We start from the raw sequence: 17,639 nt of genomic DNA, 5'->3' as shown, positions 1-17,639 counted from the left end.
GAGAGCCCACAGTTATTTTCTTGTGTCCAGTACTGGAAATGGTCACAAATATTATATAGAACAATATTTTTGCTATTAAGCTGCATACAGGTGAGTTGTTTGTTTAGAGTACACTATGATCTAAATGGGTTTCCAATGTTCAACGCGTTTGGCTACATTGGGAAGCAAAGATTTTTTAACAGGATAACTGGAAAATGCAGGCCGAAATCCCGCCACAAGAGCTTCCAGGGTAGAGCACTGATTTGCAGTTTTCCATAACTCTATAGGCTAATCGCACAGAAGTCTAAGCGCGAAGGATTGTGCACTGGCGTTAGTGAACCGATAGCTGAGCAGTGAAGTCCATCTGTGTGAGCTGAGGCTGTTCTCCGTGGATTTCTACACAGACTCAGTAGGCTGGGCCGGACTGGGAATTTAAACGCCCTCCAAGTGTCAAAACCGGCCTCCTGGGGCTACAGCATCTTGGGGGTTGGCCCACTTTGCCCGGCTGGCCAGTCCGACTATGTCAATAGGAAGGAAATCTGAACCATGGAACAGTACGTTATGGATCAGCTGACAGCAAACTGACAGGAAGATTATTAGGAAGGTTGCACGATTTGACACCATACTGCGCTTCTCAAGGGTTTTGCAAAAAAAAAAAAAAAAACTGAATTTCACAGAAGACCCTTCTAATGTACCTTTAACATATATAAGAGCCACGGAGCTGTGTAAGTCGCAGATTTCGCAGTTTATTAGATAAAAAGTGGAGGATGTTCAGTGGTCCTAAGCTTACCCATATCAGGTATGAGTAACTTACCCAGTCCTGCTTTCTCTGATGATAATTCTTTCCACAGAATATTCATCCTAGGAGTATCTTTCAGGCTCTGGACTGGATCTAGGAATTTTTTTCCAAACAATAGCTCTCTAGCAACGTCAGGCAGCTTCCGCCACAGCTCTGCTCATCCTGGACGTGACAGCATCAGGTCTGGAGCTTTGCTCCCTCCTTAACCGATGACAGTTCTCTCCCTAACCTAATTTCTCTGTTTAATTCATCACTAATGACTCATTTTCTGAAATGTTTATTGTATTTGTTTCCTTCCTCTATGTTCATTGCTCCTCTGTGGGATTTGATAATGTTGTTGCTTTTCCTCATGGCATCCTCTTTCGAGCTGATGCACAGTTGCCCGCTTTGACTTTCATTCTAAAGAATTCCTTGTTGGTGGCGATTGCTTCTGTCCATAGAGTTGGAGAACTTTCAACCCTCTCAGACCAACCACCATTCACAGTACTCTACCCGGATTTTGTGGTTCTTTGTACCTGCTCATCTGTTCTACCAAAAGTGGTACCTCCTGGTAGTTGACATCTGCGGGCGGCCACATGGTCATCCTTGCATACTTTTGTCAAATATTATTTCCTCACAGCCCAAACATGCACTGATAGATACTTTGCGAGGGCAGTGTTACATGACCTTGCTTATATACCACTTCCTAGAGGGTTATGCTTAGGAACTAATTCATAAGGTGAGGAATCTGTGAGAAGACATAGCCATCAGAAAAAGAGTTGTTTATCTTCAGTAACAATATTTCTGGTGGGTATGTTAGTTTCAATAGATTTGTCATTGCCCTATCTCCCCCTCAGTGAGTTTGTGCTATTAATAAGATTTCAGGGTATGTAAACATTGTCACTATCATTCATGAACTCTCAGCTTCTCACCGCACTCCTCGATGGTGAGTTAACAAATACTGAGAACTGAAACCAGCACACCAGCTGGTTCCTACTAAATGTCAATGTAACGCATCTAGATTGGCGGAGTCGCAGATAAATCCATATGCCACCAACTCACTGCCCTGGAGGAATACTGCTGAAGAAAAATTTTCTGGATCCAGTTGGTGCCTTATAGATATTTATAAGTTTATACATATATATATAGTCAATGGGCTCAATAGATTATTCTATATGATATGACTGAGGCCACGGCATAGCAGCTTACAGGCGTAGAATGACCTCCCTCCTTCTTAGCTTCCACACTATCTTGATACCCCCCATGTATGCCCATTCCCTGAAGGTCCCACTTCCATCACGGATGTCTTACACGGCCCTTGCCAAGCGTGGAGGGAGCAATTTAGGGTTGCAGAACGGTGAGGTCTGGTGTATTATTGAATTAGAGTTAATATATCCCACTGTTGTAAAATCTATGGATCTGTGCAATGCACCAATTGAGATTGTTCATGTTGGGAACTGTCCTGTAGTTGGATTACTAGGGATAAAAATTTTCATCCACAGAACGTATGTTTTATATTTACACCGCTTGTTTCTTTATAACCTATCTCATGGATTCAATACTATGCAGTCGTGAATATGCTAGATTTGTGTAGAATACGTGACGATACTACTATTGTACTGCCTATTTATCTGTGTTTAATATATCCCACTTCATGACATGTTCTCTAACACTTGATTCTATGTCAGGACCGGAGACTTCGATTATGCTTCTCATTTCTTTGCTTTTTTATTTCAGCAGCCAATCAAAATACTTTATTCACAAAAACTACAAATCCCATGAGCACTCAGTGCATACAACAACAATAGAGTGTATCATATAAAGGTCTCAACAGAGGTAACCACTTCCTCTTTCTTTGCTGCTCCGCAGCCAGTTAAGTACCTCCTACCCTTATTACTTGCATGCTTTGAGTGCGCAAGTTTTATCTGTGTTGGCTTCTTTGCGTTAAGTAACGCGTTGTAGGTATTGTCCTGGTGCTGTTACTGACTCTGCCTTAGTGCTTATTCACGTATTTCTGACTGTTTTTGCCTGTGCAGATTTGGTTACTCAGCGCAGCGGCAGTTTTCCATCGTGTTTCTTGCTCTCCGTGTGTTTTTCGCTGTAGCGCTTGCGACTAGGAGCACTTCGGCCTCCCCTGCCGGGAGTCAGGGGGTGAGGACTGCGCGTCGCTCGCTTGCGCAGTCCTCTTTCTGTCACTACGGGCGGCCGCAACTGCGCAAGCGCGGTGGCCATTTTGGGGCATATTTTCACCGCATCGCGGTACGAAGATCGCGCGGCGGGAAAAAGGTGCCCAATTTGAATTCAGCTTCGGCTTGGAAGTGCAAAAGTGCCCGTTCTTAGCACCCAACGGACACCTGCTGTTGCACGCTCGCAGCGGGCCGCTAAACTTGCATAGGCCTTGCCTAGAGAGGTGTGTTGGCAAGCCCTCCCTCCACATCTAAAGGTAAAGGTATTTGTTGATATCGGCTTGCCTGGGGTTCACCTCTCCCCCGTGACTGTCCAGACCCTGGACTTTGGTTAGAGGAGTACCCCTCCTTTGCATAGACTGTCAGTTGCTTGCTTGCTGACTAGTGCTCCGCTATGGCAGAGTACATGTATGACGAAGAGTACTGTTATGAGGCTGAGCCTGGGGGTTCTTTGGAACAAGACCTGGTGGACGCACTAGATGGGGGGGTCCAGAAATCAGTTAACACAGCTCTGGTCAGGGCTATTGCCCCCTTGAAGAGGCATCTCAACAAATATGCGCTGCAGCAGGGTTGGAGTCCCGCTGTGCCTAGCCATCCTAAGTCTAGCGCTGCGCGCGACGCAAACCCGCATAAGGCTGATTTTGCTAAGCTCACGGATTCCTGGGCTAAAGATCAGGATTCAGCCACTCAGGCCTATCCCTTTGACTCTCCCGATGATGAGCCTGGCGATACAACCCCAGACCAGGAATCTGATGACCAGGAAGCGGCCCAGCCAGCCAAGAAAAAGAAGAAGGAACACCATCTGGAGGTCCCCTCTCAACCCAAGGACCTAAATTTTGAACCGGCGGATATTATCCACCCCAATTCGACGGCATGGCTCCCGGCGCAAGAGGTGGCAGACTATGTGCAAGCGCACCTCCGTCGACCCTACGACAAGGACGTCAGGGCTCAGCTGCGGACCGAATGTCCTCGACCGGATCTGGCGGCGAAGGTGGCTGATACCCCTGAGGTGGACCCCACCATGCTAACTTATTTAAAGAAATACTCAAAAGATTCGAAAAAAGCCATTGACCGTTCTTGGCGGTCCTGCCAAGACAAGCTGTTGGACTTGTCGGGCCCCATCACTAAGATTCTCGAAATAGGATACAGGGCCAAGCAAACCGGGGCATCCATCAATCCGGATGACCTTATTGGATGGGCACAACGTGCCGTATGCCAGTTAGGCTACGCAAATTGTGCCATGTCTAGCGAAAGACGCTGATCCATCCTTCTCAAGCTAGACCCCAAACTCGCGGAATTGTTCACTTCGGAAGCAGGACCCATCGCTCAGGGCCTCCTCTTTGGTCAACCGTTCCTGAAGGAACTTACGAAATTTGTGGTGACCTTCAGTGGTCTTGTGAAGGCACAAGAGTCATTGAAGCGGGCCTTCCGTCCAGTTTTCAATAGGGCCGGACGAAATAGAGGGCGGTCATTTGGCCGAAGACACCAAGGCGCCCCAAGAGGCCAATATCAACAGCAGCAGGGAGGCTATCAGGACACCAACCCCTCCTAATTCTCCTCCAAACTCACGAGGAATAGGTTCCGCAGGGGTAGATTCAACAGCAATGGAGACCGTTCAGGGCTACAAGCTGTAGATGTACGGCACCCCTATTCAGTGCCCCTCTCCCCCTCTGATACATTTTTCCCAACGCGATCTGAATTTTATCACCGACGAGATCAATTCTCTGGTGCAGAAAGGAGCCGTTGCTCCTACCCATCTCCATCCGCTGGGTTTTGGCAGCAATGTGTGTCTGGTCGAGAAAAAAGGGGGCGGGTCCAGCTTAGTCCTAAATGGAAAAGGGTTGGATAGTATATCGCCCCTTCAAGATGGAGGGCATCCATCTTTTACAAGATTTGCTGCAGGAAGGGGATTGGATGGTGCGTCTGGATCTCAAAGACGCGTACTTATCCGTCCTTATTTACACCCCTCATCGTCAGTTCCTCCAATTTGTCTGGCAAGGCATGTGCTACGAGTACAAGGTCCTTCCCTTCGGGCTAGCTTCAGCACCATGGTGCTTCACAAAGCTTCTCCGCCCGTTAGTGGAATCCTTGAGAACGCGCGGAGTACGGCTGATCGTCTACTTAGACGACATAATTATCATGGCGAGTTGTCCTCGGCTGGTAGTCACTCATCTGGAATGGTCATATCTCTTCTTCAGAGCTTGGGCTTTGTGGTGAATACTCAGAAATCTATCTTGTCTCCCACGCAATCAATAGAATTTCTGGGATATCAGATTGATTCGCTGAGCTGCCAGCTGTTGCTTCCATCGCAGAAAATCAGAACCATCAAGAAAGAGTTGCGGGTTATATTGAACAAGCAAGTTGTGTCGTTGAGGTCAGTGGCACGGATTGTGGGGCTATTGGCCTCCTCGATACAAGCCATTTTCCCAGGCCCTCTTCACTATCGGGCGCTCCAGCGTCTAAAGATCCAACATCTCCACAAAGGCCTCGGTTATGCAGAAAAGGTTCCTCTCTCCGAAGAGGCGAGGTGGGAGATGCTATGGTGGCTCAAGCACATGGAGTCATGGAACAGCAGAGCCATATTTGGGTCTAGTCCCGAGATTGTGATCGAATCGGACGCCAGTCGCTGGGGCCGGGGAGCGCTTTGCGGCTCGATATCTACTGGGGGTCGATGGTCGCATCAGGAGCTCTCCTTGCACATCAACTGCTTGGAGCTGCTAGCAGGCTCTTTTGCGATCCGCAGTCTTTTGCCCCAGAGGACAGATTGTTGCATCCTCTTACGAATGGACAATATCTCGGCGGTTCACTATGTCAACAAGCTGGGAGGAACGAAATCCAGGATTCTGGCAGAAATTGCCAAAGATTTTTGGCATTATTGCCTACTTCACAGAATCTCAGTGGTGGCGGTATACCTCCCAGGAAGAAACAACGAAGTGGCCGATTGGCACTCCCGCTACCTTCAGGACTTCAGCGACTGGAGGCTCCATCCTCGAGTCTTTCGTGCTCTGAATCTTGTATGGGGCCCTTGTCATCTAGACCTTTTTGCCTCTCACCTCAACCGGCAATTACCGGAGTTATACAGTTGGCATCCCGACCCGGAGGCGATCGCCTCAGACGCATTTCTTCAGATTTGGCCACAGACTCTGAATTACGCGTTTCCGCCATTCATGTTGATTCCCAGGGTTTTGGCCCAAACCAAGCGTCAACAAGCAGAGTTAGTGCTTATCACCCCGTTGTGGAGGGCTCACGCCTGGTTCCCGACGGTTCTGTCCTGTGCGATACCTTTTCTTCTTCCACAGAGATGGAATCTATTGTTAGATCCTCAGAAGGTTCCTCATTCATTAATAAAGTCAGGACAGCTTCCTCTGGTGGCTTCGCGAGTTTCAGTGATCGCTGGGAGGCATGATCGTCCAACACACATAAACGATAGTCATCCGCATGGAACAGATGGTGTAGCTGGTGTTCTCAAGGGAACGCCGATCCCACTGCAACGACTGTCTTCATGGTAGTGAATTTTCTGACCTCTCTGGCGGCATCTGGTTTAGCTTACAGAACTATTAACAATTTTCCATCCGCCATTTCGGCAGGACACGTTCTAATAGACGGTAAATCGGTTGGAGAGCATCCTTTAGTATGCAAGTTACTTAGAGGTATTAGGATGGTGAAACCTCCACACGCTAAGTACTCGGTCCTTTGGGACGTTTCTGTGGTTTTACGGTTTTTAGAGTCTTGGCCTGCCAATAAATACCTATCTCGAAAGCAACTTTCAGCAAAATTAGCCATACTATTGTGTCTGGTTTCCTGCAAGAGAGTTTCAGATATCCGCACCCTCGATCTCGCGGGATGTCGGTTTTCTCCTGAAGGAGTAACCTTATTTATATCCAGACGGACCAAAAGTAATTCTACATCAATATCCTATCCGGCGTTTCCAGATAATTCTAAGTTGTGTGTGGTTCAATGTTGGAAAGCGTACGAGGTAAGTACTGCTGAATTAAGATCTGATATGAATGGTCAATTGTTCATTGCTTTACAAAAGCCTTTTCGACCACTGACCTCGGCCACCTTATCCAGGTGGGTGCGTTGGCTCATGGAAGAAGCAGCCATTGATGTCTCAAAATTTGGCGCCCATTCAGTTCGGGGAGCGATGGCATCCAAATCTTTCTCCTTGGGAGTAAGTCCTGCTGATATAATAAATGCGGCTGATTGGTCAGCAGAATCGACGTTTAAGACATTTTACTATAAGCCTATTTTGGATGTGGTGTCAATAGTGGTGGCTCAGCTTTGAACAAGCATAATCGGAGCCTCCGGTCCTGACATAGAATAAAAAAATTTGCGAACATACGCGACAAGAATTTTCAATTCTATTAAGGACAACGGAGGCGAGGATTATCCCACCCAGAGTTATGGTACTGCTGTTAGACATTACTGTTGATAATTTCATGCATGTGAAAGTTATTGCACTGTATAAGATTTATTTTTCCCCCCCTCGTATTTGACTGGCATGATTAAGATCTTCATGGGTTTTTTCCACTAGTACTGAAAATTTTCTCTGTTTCAGGTACAGATGGCAAATGAAAGATACAACGCTTCTACGTTGGTTGAGTTCAAGGGTTGATCCCTCTGGATCCATGTTGCGGTTGCCTGCCGAATGCTGGAAGTTCCTGGAATGGTTTCACGTTCTGAAGATTCAAATTTCATCCGTTTCATGCCGGAGTCGTGAAGGATTCTTTTGCCAGAAAAAAAGTATCAAACTAATGTTGAGACTAAGCTTGTTTTTAAACATGCTGGGATTAAGCAAAGAAAGAGGAAGTGGTTACCTCTGTTGAGACCTTTATATGATACACTCTGTGGTTGTTGTATGCACTGAGTGCTCATGGGATTTGTATTTTTTTTTTAATAAAGTATTTTGATTTTGAAATAAAAAAGCAAAGAAATGAGAAGCATAATCCTCGCCTCCGTTGTCCTTAATAGAATTGAAAATTCTTGTCACGTATGTTCTCAAATGTTTTAATTGTTCGCTGCACTGTGTATCTACTGAGCAAATGAAAACAGAACAAAAAAATCAACATTTACAATGAATTCATAAAAGCACCTATTGTTCAGCAGAACCTATTTGTTTTGCAGAACTGAAAGCCAATGCTCCTGTTCTCAGTGGCAGTGGCTTAACGGACACCCCTGCAGCCCCCGCAGTGCGGGCGGCCCCCACTCTTCTATATATGAAGAGGGGTCCATCAGCTTGTTTCTCCAGGGTTTGTGTCTCTTGTAAAGCAGATGCAGCTTGCAAGCTGCTTTGAGCTGCCCTGAGCTGACATGGGCTGGTTTGGAAGTGAAGAGAGCCAAATAACTTTTGTTTCTCTTTCACTCGAGCCTGCCAGGCCCCTTACAAGAGCAGACCCCCCTCCCCGCAACCCTCTCCCAGAAACCACCTTCCATAGAGCACAGCTTTGCTTGTCTGAGAGGGGAAGAGGCTGCAGATGTAAGGTTGATACATTTCCAAGAGACAAATATGGCCATCTGTTCACACGCTGACATTCTGCAAAGACCCCAACATGATTCTGAAATATAACTTTTTAAGAAAGCATCATCATTCATTTGTATATGGCCTTTCTGTCTTTGTCATTGTCAAGCAGGGGTCACATTTGGATCGCTGTAGAACACATGTAAAGTGTTTTCTACTAATAAGGGCAAAAACTACCAATCTGGTTTTTCTAACTGTTGTAGGGGTTGGGACATTAAAATACCATGCATGCCCACATACAAATCAGTTAGGTGGCAGCCCTAGGAAGAGGATGTGTACCACTCCAGAAACATAAAGAGGACTCTGCATTGGGGCAGTGAAGGTACACAATATAGCTAGAATGTTGAATGAGTGGTGAAGGAAGTGAAGGGGTGATCGCACATGAGTGATTGTGGTAGGTGAGTGCTAAAGAAGTGGACCCCCCCCCCCCAAAAGGCTCTTCTACAACATCAGCCTTTGTTCTCAATGACTAGTCCAGTTGTGCCTTGCACATGGATCTTGCTTTGTTAATGGTCTGCTGTAAGGGGACAGGGATAGCATTTTTTTAAATAGTTAAATGCAGGCATGGTGTCCTATGCATATGCAATAAGCCAAGGGGAGGTTTGTGTATATTTCAATCCATGCAGGGAGATTAAAAAGGTAATTCAATTACACAAGTATTTTAAATGTATTACCTAAATCAGCAACGACCCATGCCTGTGTGGACTATCACATACATCTGCACAATTTTTTCTATGCGTTTTTTATTGTATGCATTGTCTAGAATATCACTAGTGGAATTATCTGTAGCGTCCTGAGGAACAAATTGTAGGGGGGCAAACTTTAGGCCACAGTTAAACTGGTGGGTGTACTTTATTTGATAAATGACCCCCTATCGTACATTATAAGGATATTGCAACTCAATGAGGAGTTCCATAACCATATAGAGGAACAAGGCTGTAAATAAAGTTCGTTTATAAGGCTATGGAACTCCGAAGTGACTTTTAATATCCTTATTACGTACTCCAGGAAGTGCATTAGTCCCTATGATATGTGGGTACACAGCACAAATCATAGCTGCCAAGGTTTCAGATTGCTATGTGTGATATTTTCAAAATGTCAGTGTAATTATGAGTGACATTTCAATGACTATGAGTGACACTTTCTTGCGAGCAAAATCAAGCAATGAAGACAAGGGAAACATGTACATTTATTTATTTATTTATTTGTCTTATAAAGCGCCCGAATCACCCCTGGAGAGGTATCTCCGCACTACGGGAGTGCTAAAGAGTCACAAGGGGGTTCAAAAGAGTTCGGTTTTTAGAAGCCTGCGGAATTGCAGATAGTTAGTGCATTCGCTGAGGTGAAAGGGAAGTTGATTCCAGTAAGAGGGGGCCAGACGATAGAAGGCTTTTCCACCTATGCGAGATTTCTTTACACGAGGTACCAGGAGGAGCGATTTAGAGCCAGATCGGAGGGTTCTGGAAGGCTGGTATTGTATGAGTCTATCTGCAAGATAGCTGGGAGCGTTGCTGTGTAGTGCCTTGTGCACTATGCAGCAGATCTTAGAACAGATCAGCTTGCGGATGGGCAGCCAGTGTAGTCCAAGGAGTAGCGGTAAGGAGGCAGTCCTGGCAGGAGCATTGGAAACTAGGCGGGCCGCTGTGTTTTGGACCACCTGAAGCCTGTTAAGAGAGAACTGGTTGGCTGGGATCAGGAGGGCATTACAATAGTCAAGACGACTTATTACTAGTGCCTGAAGGAGTGTTTTTCGGACTGTCATAGGGAGGAAAGGGAAAAACTTTCTCAAAAGACTTAATGTGTGGAAGCAGAAACTCACGATGGTTGTGACCTGCTCTTTCATTGTGAGTATCTGGTCTAGATGTACTCCTAAGTTTTTTACCACTACTTTCGGGACCGGTGCAGCACCCAGGTCGGTGGGCCACCACTCTGAGGACCAGAGTAGAGCCGAATCTCCAAAAAGCATAATTTCAGTTTTACTAGCATTTAGCTGAAGGAAATTATTCCTCATCCACTCCGAGATGGCTGTCATACCTTCAGAGAAGGTTGACTGGGTATTGGTGGAGTTTTTGTCAAATGCCATTAGGAGCTGGGTATCATCAGCGTATGAAATTAGGAAGAAGCCCTGTTCCCTGAGTAGATCTGCAAGGGGAGCCACATGAATGTTAAATAGAGTGGGACTGAGGCAGGATGCCTGGGGCACACCTTTAGTCAGCACTGATGTTGGAAAGCGGATGGTGCCAAGATTGACAGTTTGGGTGCAGTGGGTTAGAAAACTTGACAGACACTGACAGGCAAGACTATGGATCCCAACATTTCTTAGTCTACTTAGTAGGACGGAATGGGATATTGTGTCAGACGCTGCTGACAGATCCAGCAGCACCATCAATGCTGCCTGTCCATTGTCCAGGGAGTGCTTGAGGTTGTCTGTGACTGCAATAAGTGCTGACTCCGTACTAAATCTGGGACGAAACCCAGACTGCGAGGGGTACAAGGCCTCCTGTTACTTCCATATACTTTAAGAGATATTTATTAACATGTTTTTCAAAAAGTTTGCTCAAGTATGGTAGCAGTGAGATAGGACGATAGTTTGACAAGTCTTCCTAAGGGATATTAGGTTTCTTTCTGATAGGAATTATTTGGGCAGATTACCATTAGGAAGGTAATTTGCAATTGTTCAGGGAGGAGTTAAGACTGGAACAGATCGTGGGTGCCAGCTGTTTATGAAGTACGAGGATACTTTAGCAGGTAGGATATCCTGAGGGGAGCCTGATTTTACTGTTTTCATTAGGAACTCCACTGTGTCAGCTGTAAGTGGGCAGAAGTAGTCCAGGGAATGTGCAGTGTGAGAATGTGAGGGGTTGAGGGTGATGATATCTTTCTGAGGGTCCTTATCTTTGGTGATACTGGTGTAAATACTCTCAATCTTCTGAGTAAAGTGGTTAGGTAGCTTGTCACAAAGGTCTTGTGTAGGGGTTACTTCATTATGACAGGCCTTAGGGTTCATGAAAGAATTAAGAATGCAGTAGAATTCTTTAGAAGATTTTCCTGCCTGATTAAGTTGTGACTCAATGTGAAATTTGCATGGCTTCTTTAGATTCTTATGTTATAGGGCCAGAAGGCACTTGTAGGCTTCTTTATCAGTTGGATCATGGGAAAGATGCCAACGTCTTTCTAGCTTCTTGCATAGGCTTTTTTCTATCCGTTGATCGGGAGAGAACCATGTCGCCTGTGTTATATCGGACTCGGTATGGTAGGGTTTTAGTGGGGACAGTTGGCCTAATGTTATGTTGACTATATTGTTATAGCTAGCCAAGTCCTCCTCGATAATATTTAGTGTCAGGTTAATATTGGAAGGTGTTATGTTTGCATTCTTAGTGCTTTCGCTCGTTCTTAATTCCATATGATGTAAGTTGGGTGTTCATGTTGGAATGTGTTTAGGTCATTATAGAATGTATCTTTTGGATTTGTGTCAGTTACTTTTGGTGATGAGAACTGTTTGCATGCTGGTCAGCTCTTCGACTTAATAAAGGATATTACTACTTTTAATGATCCTGCATCCTTCATTACACTGGCGACGGGATGTCGAAGAGCGGATGAACCCACATCAACCTCGGAATTTAAATTAATGAGGATTCGCTATAGCCGTGAGCTGAAGGTGATTTTTGACTAATGCCAATTGGAAGCGTCAGGACACACCGGATCCGACACGGAAGTTAAATCCTTGTGAGTACTGAAATTTTTTGTTAATCTCGGATATAGAAAAAGTAAGGGAAAGGATTTATTGAAGGAATCCTACCACTGGTGTCTCGAGCGCGATCGTCAACCTCCGCTCTATCGTGCAGTTTGCTTCTTCCTTGAGTGCGATAGCAACATACGCACACGTGACCCTGTGTACACGTTGCTTAGATACCATTTTGTCAAAAGAATAACAAGAATGTTGCGCGCACGTATTAAGACAATTCACGTCGCGTAACCAACGTGGCGCCATATTTGTTTGGGATTATTTGCATATCTTTTTGGTGTCAACGCTACGATTTCAGTCAACCCCACAGCGCTGTCAACGCTACTATTTTAACCAGTTCCACAGCGCGTCGGATGTGCTAAAGAGTTCTCTACAAGCACGAGTTTATTCCTTTGTTATTACTTCCAGCACAAACAGCATATGTACTTTTGCCTTGATTATTTTGATATTTTAAAGAAGAATACTGTTACTTAGTCATTCCACCATTTTACTCAATTTTAACAATCACAAATTTCATTAACAAATTTTACTTGAGCATTTCATCAAGTCAAGAATAACCTAATTTACATTATGAGCCAACCTAATTACAATATTACTCCTCCACACGCATTTTGGATTACTGGAACTGAACCTCCTTTGAAATGGTTGGAATGGAAACCTTATTTTTGTAACTATATTGATGCATTGGACGAAGACGGAAAAATGTCTCACGCACAAAAGAAAAGATTACTGTTACATACTTTGGGACAAGTTGGGTTAAAGGTGTATGAAGGCATGACCAAACCTTGTTTTCCAGGTGACTTAAACGTTTATGCTTTGACTTTGCTTCATTTAGACACATATTTCGCGCCTAAAGTCTGTATTGGCATTACAAGATATAAATTATTTTCCAGGAAACAAAACAAGGACGAAAGTATTGACCATTACCTGGCGGGTCTTAGGAAGCTGGTTTTAGACTGCAAATTTGGTGTTTTGAAAGATGATTTAATAAGAGACCAAACAGTAATGCATGCTTTTAACCCCACTATACAGGATAGACTTTGGATAAATGGTGATGCACCTCTGGATGATATCCTCGCTATTGTGCGTAAAGCAGAAATTTCTGGCAGATGTGCTAATGTTCTCAAACAGGATAATAGTACTACCGATGTTGTGAGTAAAATCAATGTGAATGAAAGAAAAAAAGTCACTATGAACTCTAAAGATAATCCGATTTTAAAACCTGCTTTTACCAGATACACACCTTCTACAGGATCTAAACCAAAATGTTACAGATGCAACAGTTTGGAACATTTGGCTAATAACAAAAGTTGTCCTGCACTTGAATTCAAATGTACCAATTGTGGACTAAAAGGTCATTTTGCCAAAGCTTGTAGAAGGCGTAAAAATAGCGTTAGGTTTGTCAATAACACGGATGAAAACATTCACTGTACAAATGAGACTGATGATATGGGAGATGATGGTGGTTTAGTGATGAATTTACATGATAAATTAGTACTAAATATTGATGAGGGAACTATGGTTAACAAACCAATTTGTTTAATGGATATTGGTGGTGTAGATGTCAGAATTTACGCAGATTCAGGCTCACCTTACACAATCATAAATGAAGAAATGTGGAAATCTTCCTTTATACAAAAAGTGGGTACACAGTTATTAGCACCTGACATTCACCCTGAAGGCTATGGTGGAGAAACCATTGATCTTCTTGGTTATCGTTGGTTTGTTTTCAAGTTCAAAGGAAGAGAATGCAGATGGAAATTATATATTGCAAAGAAAGGACCACCAGTTCTTGGCTGGTTTGACCAAAAACAGTTACATACTATTTTAGACCCCAACAGTAAAGAAGAAGTGTTGGTTGTTGATGACAGTAAGGCAGTTAGTAATGAAATTTTAAAGGAATGTCCAAGTGTTTTTAGTAGTGTTCTAGGTAACCTTAAAGGGTTTGAACACAACATCGTTCTTAAACAAGATGCATCTCCCAAAATACACAAATGCAGGAATATTCCTATTTTGTTAAGGGATGAAGTTAGTAAAGAGTTGGATAAATTGGTGTCTAATAACCTTATTGAACCTATTGATGCTTCGGATTGGGTTTCCCCGATCGCCGTAGCAAGACGCAGTAACGGAAAAATTCGGCTCTGTGTAGATTTGAGGTATCTGAACAATACTGTTGTTGATAAGTTTTCGTTCCCAAAAATCAATGAGATGGTCTCAAATTTAAACAATGCCAAATGGTTTTCCACCATAGATCTGTCGTCTGGGTATCATCAGATTTCATTGTCCCCTGAATCAATGAAATTCACATCCTTTATCACTCCCTTTGTGTGTTTCCAATATAAACGCATGCCCTTCGGCTTGGCTTCAGCCGCTGCTGTTTTTCAGCGTTTGATGTTCCATCTTTTCAAAGAAGAGCAAGGCATTATGTTTTTTCAAGATGACATTCTTGTTTTTGGCTGTGATGAGGAAGAACATATTTCTAGACTTAAACAAGTTTTAAGCATTTTGCAGAGTAAAGGCCTTACTGTTGAGCATTCTAAATGCAAATTTGCACAAAAAAGTGTAACCTATTTGGGTCATGTTATTGACGAACAAGGTGTGAAACCGAAACCTTCCTTGGTTTCTGCTATTTTTGAGGCTCCTATACCTTCCAGTAAGGATGATGTTAGATCCTTTTTAGGCATGGCAGAATTTTGTTCGAAATACGTGCCAAATTTTGCCACCAAAACATACAATATTCGCCAACTTCTTAAAAGAAATTGTACATTTGTGTGGTCACAGGCTTGCAACATAGACTTTAAAGTCATTAAGGAAGCTATTGCAAAAGCAACTGCTCTTCACAGTTTTGATCCCTCATTAAATAGTGTAATTACCACAGATGCTAGCAACAAAGGCCTTGGTGCAGTTTTGTCACAAGTTAACGGCCAAGGCAGAGAAAATATTATAGCTTACGCATCCAGGTCTTTGTCTCCATGTGAGGAGAAGTACCCAATAATAGAGAGAGAAGCACTAGCCTGTGCATGGGCATTAGAACACTTCAAATCTTTTATTTGGGGGAAACCATGCATCCTTCGCTGTGATCACAAGCCATTGGTAAAAATTGTAACTACTGAAGGAGCAATTACAGCTTCAGCGAGGTTAGCTAGGATCTCGATGAGAATGCAGAACTTTTTATATAAAGAATGCCTTTGATGTTGGAACAATGTGAAAATAATGAATGGAATGAATTACACATTGCCTTTGTACAAGATCATGGTTTTTCTGCATTTAGTAAAGAGGAATAGGACAATGAATATTTGGAAGACAATATTCTCCAAGCTGTCATTTCGTTTATCATTAATGGCTGGCCCAAGAAAAAAGAGCTATTGGATGCAAATTACAGACCTTATTGGGAGGTTAGATCTGAATTGTCTATTTCTCATAATACCCTCCTGAGGGGTGAGAGAATAATTCCCCCAGAAAATTTACGAGAAGGAATTGTGGATTTGTGTCATGAAGGCCATCCGGGAATTGTTAGAACTAAGTCCTTAGTTAAAAGATTGTTTTGGTGGCCAAGCTTTGATTCCCAAATTGAGAGAGTAGTAAGAAATTGCATTCCTTGTTCCTCTTCAGATAAAACTTTGCAAACCTTCCGTCCTCCAATGACAAGAGGTTTCATTCCTAAAAATCCTTGGGAATGTGTCGCAATCGACATCATGGGACCTATCAGTGAAAATGATGGTTCTCATTGCTACCTACTTGTTCTCATTGACCTATTTCTAGGTGGCCGGTTGTTAAAATTGTTAAAAGTGCAGATACTTATTCTGTTTTACAATTTTTAGATGAAACATTTGTTGCAGAGGGTATTCCTTCATATGTACTCACAGATAATGGGGTACAGTTCCTATCCTTAAAAGCTAAAATGTATTTCAAGAAATTAGGAATTACACACAAAACCACTTCACTTTACAACCCAAGTGGCAATGGAATGGTGGAAAGATTCAATAGAGTTTTAAATAACACCATTCAATTATCACTGAATAGCATACTTGATTGGCCAACTCAGGTTGGGAAAACTGTGTGGAGTTATCGCATTACTGTAAATGAGTCTACAGGAATCTCTCCTTTTATACTTATGAAAGGGAGAAATCCTAGGCCAAAATCTATTCCCACGTGGCTATTTTCAAGTGAGGTACAACCTTGGTCTAGAGAAGAGGTGTGTACACATATGGAACTTGCGCATGAGAAAAGCAAAGCTTACTATGACATGAAACACAGTACAAAAGAAGTTGTTATAAATGTAGGTGACTGGGTACGTATAAAAAAAAACAACAAGGTTCAGAAAGGTGTTTCTCAATTTTCGGAACCCATTAAAGTAATTGAAATTTTACTTAACTCAGTAAGTGTCAGTGAGGGTAGAGTCTGGAATTTAAATAGAGTTGCGAAGTGCCAGAATAACCTTGCCCGTTATAATCGGATGCCTGATGACTTTGATGATAATATCTCTAGGGATGTTCCTCCTACTCATACTCCAGACAATAACTCAAGTATTACTATATCAAATTCTAATGCAAGTACTGGTGTTTCTTCACAAGACTCTACTAGTACCTCAGTAACCTCAGATTTCACTTCTTCTTCTTCCTCCTCTTCGAATGATGAACCAGATTCTCTTCGTCATTCATTAAGGAGGAAGATGGTGCCTTCCTGGTTGAAAGAAAACATTGTTACCAACAAGTAGCTACTGGTTAATGAGTGTTTAATAGCACTTATGTATTGTATTATAGTATTACCTTTTAGAACAATTTTTCCTTATTTTATTTTATTATTTTACTTTATTTTGTGTTGTTGTTTTTTCTCGTATTTATTGTTTTTGGAGAAATGGGGATGTGTTATGTTTGCATTCTTAGTGCTTTCGCTTGTTCTTAATTCCATATGATGTATGTTAGGTGTTCATGTTGGAATGTGTTTAGGTCATTATAGAATGTATCTTTTGGATTTGTGTCAGTTACTTTTGGTGATGAAAACTGTTTGCATGCTGGTCAGCTCTTCGACTTAATAAAGGATATTACTACTATTAATGATCCTGCATCCTTCATTACAGAAGGTATAGCATTCGCAAAGGGGTCAGGCGTGATTTTATGCAATTTTCTTCGCAAACTGTGGGAGGGTATAGTAGGAGTAGAGGTAACCCTTATGTCTTTTATTTGGAAACGAAGTAAAGAGTGGTCAGACCATGTGAGTGCGCAGGGGGCCTCGCAGCAGGTATTTGGGGAAGTAGTCAGGATGAGGTCTAAGGTATGTCCTGCCAGATGAGTAGGGCTAGTATTAATCTGCTCCAGTCCCAGAGTGGCTAAATCCATCAGGAGCATTATAGCGTCCGCATTAAAGGAGACTTTGCTATGAACATTAAAATCTCCTTGTAGTAAAAAATGTTTGGTGGAGATAATATGGGGG

The 17,639-nt window shown here is 43.1% G+C and overlaps 1 protein-coding gene across 9 annotated transcripts in view; it reads right to left on the bottom strand.

Annotated features, from left to right (window-relative positions):
- B4GALNT1 (beta-1,4-N-acetyl-galactosaminyltransferase 1) overlaps positions 1-17,639 on the bottom strand; it is a 693,972-nt gene that overhangs the window by 411,005 nt on the left and 265,328 nt on the right. For 2 of the 9 annotated variants that reach the window (XM_085654578.1, XM_085654579.1), the window contains exon 2: positions 16,794-16,889. The exons of 6 other annotated variants lie outside the window; for them this stretch is intronic. The gene's annotated coding sequence lies outside the window, so the exon portion shown is untranslated. Of the gene's footprint in view, positions 1-16,793; positions 16,890-17,639 lie in introns of those variants that run through there. One more of the 9 variants, XM_085654576.1, reaches the window with a different exon arrangement.

Source organism: Triturus cristatus, chromosome 4_1 (assembly GCF_964204655.1).
Source record: "Triturus cristatus chromosome 4_1, aTriCri1.1, whole genome shotgun sequence".
NCBI classification, from domain to species: Eukaryota; Metazoa; Chordata; class Amphibia; order Caudata; family Salamandridae; genus Triturus; species Triturus cristatus.
This window is presented reverse-complemented; position numbering and strand designations above follow the sequence as displayed.